The sequence below is a fragment of the Triticum dicoccoides genome, chromosome 2A, assembly GCF_002162155.2.
Source record: "Triticum dicoccoides isolate Atlit2015 ecotype Zavitan chromosome 2A, WEW_v2.0, whole genome shotgun sequence".
NCBI classification, from domain to species: domain Eukaryota; kingdom Viridiplantae; phylum Streptophyta; class Magnoliopsida; order Poales; family Poaceae; genus Triticum; species Triticum dicoccoides.
The window spans coordinates 71,498,084-71,505,728 of record NC_041382.1 but is presented as its reverse complement, the minus strand read 5'-3'; the positions used below and the strand labels follow the sequence as shown (position 1 = coordinate 71,505,728).

Here is a 7,645-nt window from a genome sequence, read left to right as displayed (position 1 = left end):
AGGCAGCCGCAGTTCAAATTTGGCCCGCTTCCTACTAAATCGGCGGAAATTTGTCTTTTTCATCAGAGGTGGATCAAAAACTTTTTACACCCAACTATTTGGTCAATTGTGCATTAAATATGGCCTAGTATTTTAGAATAATGATTTGATCCAATTTTGCAACAAATATATGGTAAGTCCTTCACTAAAAAAAAGCTCATTTCGGGTACTCAAAAAATGGAAAATGAAATTTCCGTGCAAAGAAAATGAAAACTCCCTTAGGCAACATTGTTTGGAATTCCAATATGCACCCTTGTGCACAATATGAGATCATTTTAACAAAATATGCCATGAATGTGTGCATAAGATTGATCATTTGGCTTCGAAGCCATGAATCTTCACGCATGATAGCTCGTTTCTGAGAACACCTTTTAAAAATAATTGATGTATTACAAGTTTATTATTTTTCCTGGTAACTTAGTCACATATAATGACACAATGCGAAGGTTTTCCAATTTTTTGATTTTTTTTAATTTTTCATGGCCATTTCAAAATGCTGTGAAAACGACGGGCATGGTCGTTCATAGCTAAGGGTTGAATGTTGCAAAAAATTTGAAGTACCTCTGATTAAATAGATACTTATGTATCTAGAAATTATTTTTGAAAAAAATAAGGAGAAAATTATGAGGCACCTGTAGTTCAAATTTGACCTGCTTTCTACCGAATCGGTGAGAATTTGTTTAAATGACCAAAAATAGCTAGAAGGATCGGAAATGCAGAAAAATTGGTAATCATCCATAAAATGTGGTCTATATTAAGTGAAAATTTTAGTGATGCCAATTTGCAAAATAGTTTTGGTAGTTGCCTCACAAAACCCCCTGTTTTTAGCACTAAGAAATAATTTTATATTTTTGAACCAATCAAGAGGCAGCCCACGGATCACCCCCACTGTAGTTGATCTGAGTCATCCACACCCTCCGGCCTCCCTCAGTCCCTTGATCCAGCGTCTCTCGCTCACCTAAAAGCACACGCACGACACATCTCCTCCCTCAGTCCCTCGATCCAGATCCAGATCCAGATCCACATCGCCTCCGCCTAACTCTCACCGATCCAGATCGCCGCCGCCGCCCCTCCGCCACCCAACGCCATCCATCCTCCCTTCCTTTGCCGGCATCCCTTCCTCCCAACAACCTCTTTGCCCGCGTCCATGGCAAGGATCCGAAGCAGGTCAGCCGGCGGCGGCCATGGCGCATCTCTCTTCCTCACCCCATAGCCGGCGGCGGCCATGGCGCATCTCTTCCTCACCCCATAGCCGGCGGCGGCCATGGCACATCTCATCCTCACCCCATAGCCGGCGGCGGCCATGGCAGGTCACCAGAGACGGCCGGTGCGGGAGGGCTTCAACTCTTCTCAGGCGGGGCGGCCGTCGTCAAGGTCAGCGCCAGCGGGAAGACCCAGGCGGGAGGGCGGGGCGAGGAAGAAGCCCCCGTTCCGCCTCGCAGCGGATGACACCAAGCCCGTGCTCCGCGAACCGGTTAGTCCGTCCGTCCGTTCGTAACACGCACAGATTTATCGCTGGATTTTTCATGGTGGCACTGCTGAATTGATTGGGTGCTGCTCTTGGTGGTGTGCAGATCCCGCGTTCTGAATCCATGGAGACCGAGTAGGCCGTGCTGTGGCTGGCGCCCTTCCCCTGAAGTCCGGTCGCGTCCTAATGGATGGTACCCCGCCCTGCCCCTCTGTTAAACAGCATCGTGTAATTTTCCTCAGTGCCGTACCTACACTTGTATGGTGGCTCTGTGTTTTGGGAGTCCAGTGGTGGTGAGCTAGTGTCTACTGACCGCATGATCATGAGTGATCAGGGCTGTGTGGGGTGTGTCAAATGATTAGGCATGGTCTCTGCCTTCAGATTTTGGGTCAAGCATGTCAGTTAAGAAATAAGTAGCACGTGGTGCTTTGACCTTCTGATTTTGTACACACTGCACACCGCTGAATTGTTCACTCGACTGACTTAACCTTGGTGCAATTGATTACAATAGAAAATAGAACAAACAACAGCATCATTGTATAGTGTAGGTCTTGCGGATCAGTGTTGGCGTACCGTGACCATCTCACAGTTTTTATTTAGATTGAAACAATCTGTATACAACTGGCCATGCTGTAAGCTTATTGTTAGGGAATCAACATATTTACATATATTAAGTTTGATGGAAGGCGGGGCGGCCAAAGCTAATGCAGTTTTATCCCGTATTGTTGCAGAGTACAAGGATTAATCTTGCATCTATGCTTTTGACAGCTTGAAGTACATCAGCGTTGAGATGTGGCAGGTTATTGCTATGAAGTTCAGTGACTTGCACATCGCTTCCTTATGTTCTTTTTACTTCCAGAGCTACAGTGCTCTCATACTATCATTGCATTGCCTGCTGTTTTGCTGCATACCTATATCTCAAGTATTATACTTAGTTTTGTTTAGACGGAAAACTACTGGTGTAATACGCAAACAACAATGGAGCTAGTGATGCTATGTTAACATTAATGTGTATCAATTCTAGCTTATATTGGTATCTTGCGATCCTGTTCTAATTAATGTATATATTTCAAGCCCTTATTTTCATGTCTAAATGCGTGCACCGAAGTTCAATTACTTTATGAGAAAGTGTTGGTGCAATTTTCAGTTTATTAAATACAAAATAGCTTGCCCCTTTCAGTTCTGGCATCCCCACTGTGATCTTTATGATGCTGTTGTTTCTCACTAATATAGTATTTACTATTATTCATTGATAACTATGTCTCAATTTGGTTGTTGTACTGTTATTTATGCACAGACTGCCTACAAGTTACATGTTGTCAGATGTTGCTGTGTAATACAAAAATATTAATGCTCAAATATGATGATGTGGCCTGCAGCGCACCTGCTTCGACGCCGACCCGTCCGTCATCGCCTTCAAGGATGATGAGGACACCGCAGGCGCCGTCGGCCTCGACGGCGGTTTCCACCGCTACCACATTGTCGTCACCTACTAGTTCCACGACGTCGTTTGGTCCATCGAGTCCTTCTGCAGCTGCTGTCACTGCTCCTTCCACAGTTTGGGTGGGACTCGTCAGATCGGCCTCCTAGTTTCCCATTTCAGGTAGTACATCCTTCTTGCTCGAGTCTACTATTTGATATGCCTGCACATCTCCCGCTCCGGCGCAGAATTATTGGGTTCTTCCTGGATTCTGTGTAATGAGCTCTATTTTAGTACTTCTGTAATGGTATTCAGAAATAAAATTCATATGTTTCTATATATGTTCTTTTAGATAAGTATGTCAATACATAACTAGTAATGTAAATGGTGTGACACAGTTCTAAATATAAATGCAAATAGCTTGTGAATGTCAATATCATGTATTAGGGTCCTGTTCTTGTAAACCTTATGTAAAGCTAAAATTCTTGATGTGTGCAGGATGACTAGTGATGCAGCACACCAAGCAGTAGCAGGCATACGAAGTAGCAGCAGGGGGAGGGGCTCTCTCGAACGTCGCCGCTGCCACTCATCGCCATTGTCATTGATTGATGATGGATGATCAATGTTAGTTTAGCTCGGTTGCTGTTCGTTTAGCTCCTTGGTAGTCACTACCTCTCTTGCAAGTGTCTACTGCTGCTGGTAGAAATAGAAATGGTAGCTGTAGTCCCATGTAGTTGTACTACCATGTAGTTCCTCTACTCGTCATGTAGTCCCTCTACTCGGACTGCCCTTTGTTGCTTCATTTCTATGTTAATTTAGTCTTTGTTGAATGTATCTACTATTTACTGTTGTGGTTGTTGAAGAAATAAAATGGTTTGGATACATGCGTACATGTTGATATGTCAAGCTGGAATAGGTGCCCTTGTGATGTCAAGCTTCTAAATGTTTTTTGTGGAGGCCCAAAATAAATTGGACTGTAAAAGGGCTGAGGCCCAAAAAAGAAATGAATTATAGAAGGCCACGTCTTAGAAAATAAAATGGGCCAGGCCCATGTAGCTAGCAAAAATTAACATGAAAAAAACATAAAATGGCTGAATTGTTGGGCTCGGCCCATGTAAAGTGTCAAATTGGACCGGGCTAAATCTTATCAATGACCTTTTCAATTGGTCGCAGTTTTGCCACGTCGGATCCTACGTGGCCTGGGCAGACAACCAGTGACCAAAACAAAAGGTCATGGGTTCAACGACCTTTTGTTTTGGTCGTAAACATCTACAACCTTATCCCGAAGAAGGTCGTTAATTTCAGTTTACGACCGTCAGCTTTTGACCTTCTGTTTTTGGTCACAAAAAGGTCGCAGATGAAAAACAATGACCTTTCAGTGACCAATAGTGATGGTCGCAAGTTGACATATTTTTTTTAGTGAGAGGGCATTTCCAGCATTAAGCTCGGCTAAACTTCTGCGACTTTTTTGAGCTAAGGTGATCTATGACACCTCGGATATAGTCCGGCCTTGGAGCTCAGATACTCTCCGGCGTTGGAGCTCGGATGCAGACCGGTGTTGGAGCCTGGTTGCAAAAAGACACCTTGGATGCAGTCCGACATTAGAGCCTAGATACAGTCCGGCATTGGAGCTCGGACACGAGAGGATACCGCTACACATGAAACACTTCAAACACATGGTGTGGTGTAAAAATAACAAGGCATTGATAAAGGCCGATAACTTAAAGGGGCTCCTCGGATACCCGACATGTAAACTCTTCAGATTCACTTCGGCAATCCTCAAGATTGAAGATGAGAAGATTTTTTAAACCAGTTTTCAAGACCGACGACCGAAGATGACGAACAACTCGAAAGAATCGAGGAGCGTCCCCAACTTGGAGGCCGATTCAGGGGGCTACTGACGGTGTCCTGGAACAGGGGGTACTCACCACGTCGTCTCTCGACCAGCTGGATCGGGCCGAGGAACCCCATGGCAGTTCACTTATGGGCCACTTCGGGCAGCTCATGTCGCATATAAGGAGGTTTCCACAAGACTTGGCGCCCAAGCCAAGGACTCTCCTAAACCCTAGGCCTCTGGTGTGTTATATAAACTAAGGCCAGGCTAGTCAATAGAACATCTAATATTCATTAGAACAATCTCATGGTAGATACATGTACCCTGTACTACACCCATATGAATATAATCAAAAGCAGGACGTAGGGTATTATCTCTTCGAGAGAGCCCGAACCTGGGTAAAATCCTGTGTCCATGTTACCATCATTCCAAGACGCCTGGCTTAGGAACCCTACTACGAGATATGCTGGATTTGACACCGACATAGAGCTCGGACGGATGTATCCTTTCTGAAGCATCTCATCAAGTTGTTTCTTTAATTCCACTAATTCTGATGACGACATCTGATAATACTTCTTATATAATGGTGCGGTTCCACGCACCAGGTCAATTGAAACTCAAGCTCCCTGTTTGGCGGTATTCCTGGTAATTCCTCAGGGAATACATCTGGAAACTCACTGACCACATGAATTAATTCCAATTCTTCAGCCACAGCTGTGAAAACCATTTCTTTCTTGGGTATGCTCCTTCGGGCATAGAATTTTGTGGTTCAACCTTCCTGACTTGTCATGGTGACTTCTCTGCTCGCACAGTTGATGCATAGTATTCATACGCAAGACATATATCAAGTGCTCTCAAATCCATAAAAGTATTCAATCCGATAAAACGAAATCTCAAAGGGAAAACTCAATTCATCACAACAAGATAGAGAGGGGAAAACACCATATGATCCGACTATATTAACAAAGCCCGCGATACATCAAGATCGTAACATCTTAAGAACACGAGAGAGAGAGAGAGAGAGAGAGATTAAACACATAGCTACTGGTACAAACCCTCAGCCCCGAGAGTGGACTACTCCCTTCTCATCATGGTGACCGCCGGGATGATGAAGATGGCCACCGGTGATGATTTCCCCCTCCGGTAGGGTGCTGGAACGGGGTCTGGATCAGTTTTCGGTGGCTACGGAGCCTTGCGGCGGCGGAACTTCTAATCTAGGTTAACCCCGATGGTTTTCGGAATATTTTGGAATTTGTAGGGTAAGAGGGGGTGCGGGAGGCCACCGAGGTGGGCACAACCCACCTGGGCGCGCCTGGGCCCCCAGGCGCGCCCTGGTGGGTTGTGCCCCCCTCGGGGCACCCCCCAGGTGCTGCTCTGGCCCATCGGGAGTCTTCTGGTCCATAAAAAATCCACAAAAAGTTTCGTGGTGTTTGGACTCAGTTTGATATTGATTTTCTGTGATGTAAAAAACAAGCAAAAAACAGCAACTAGCACTGGGCACTGGGTCAATAGATTAGTCCCAAAAATGATATAAAGTTGCTATAAAATGATTGTAAAACATCCAAGAATGATAAATAATAGCATGAATACTTCATAAATTATAGATACATTGGAGACGTATCAGCATCCCCAAGCTTAATTCCTACTCGTCCTCGAGTAGGTAAATGATAAAAGAAATAATTTATGAAGTGTAAATGCTAGCAAAGTGCACAAGTTTGATCAATGACAATTTCAATCACTTTTCCTAGCATGATAGCAGCAATTCTTTCTCACAAAACTTCTCATGTTAAAGTAGCAACCAATTCACATGTTAAGGTTCAAACAATGAATTCTCTTCAAACTCAACAACATATGTTCTCAGTCACCAAGCAACTGCAATTCAACTTATTCAACAGAGTTTAAGTAAGAGATCCACATACTCAACCATCATATAGTCTTCTATGATTGCTAACACTCAACGCATACACATGAGCAAAATGTTTCAACCGGACACATAGAAAGATAGGGGCTTATTATTTCGCCTCCCAACGTATTCACCTCAAGGGTGATGCCAACAATAATAATTCATGCTACCCATATTCAACTGGACAATGTGCCTAGATCTTTCCTCACCACATGATGCTTGCCAAAAGAGGAAAAATAAGAAGGAATAGAGAGAAAAACTTTGACTCTTTGCATAAAAGTTAAAGATAGGCCCTTCACAGAGGGAAGCAGAGGTTGCCATGCGCTTATTTATTTGTATGCTCAACCCCTTAGTGCAAAAGAACGTCACGTTATATTGCCCCTTATGATAGCAACCTTTATTATGCAGTCTGTCGCTTTTATTCTTTGCCATCACAAGTTCGTACAACGCTCAATTTTCTCTTACACTAAATGATCTCACACGTTTAGAAGAAATTTTTATTACCTTATTGCACCGATGACAACTTACTTTAAGGAGCTTGCTCAATCCTTAGGTAGGTATGGTGGACTCTTGAAAATAAGATTTGGGTTTAAGGGTTTTTGGATTCACAAGTAGTATCTCTACTTGGTGCGGAATTTTTGGCTAGCAAAGATGGGGGAAAGCACCACATGTTGAAGGATCTATGACAATATAACTTCTATGTGAATATGAACAAACATAAACCATTACGTCGTCTTCCTTGTCCAATGTCAACAATTTTCGCATATAATATTTTGATGGGGCTCACAATCACAAAAGATTTCATGATAGTGTATTTATATGTGAAAGTTCTCTTCCTTATACTAATTATTCATGAATTGCTTGTATGACCAATATTGTGATTGTCAAGCCTGAAAAGATTTCACTTTCTAAACCCAATGTGAAGGTACCACTAGGCATGATATGATTTCAACTTCACGAAATTCAATTTATTCAACAATT

At 43.4% G+C, this 7,645-nt stretch overlaps 1 long non-coding RNA gene across 1 annotated transcript; it reads left to right on the top strand.

The window, feature by feature from the left end:
• Positions 1 to 977: 977 nt before the first annotated feature.
• LOC119353351 lies at positions 978 to 3,809 on the top strand. The gene is made up of 4 exons (XR_005170396.1): positions 978 to 1,513; positions 1,614 to 1,700; positions 2,239 to 3,110; positions 3,426 to 3,809. It is a non-coding gene; the product is annotated as an uncharacterized LOC119353351 (long non-coding RNA).
• The last annotated feature ends 3,836 nt before the right edge of the window (positions 3,810 to 7,645 follow it).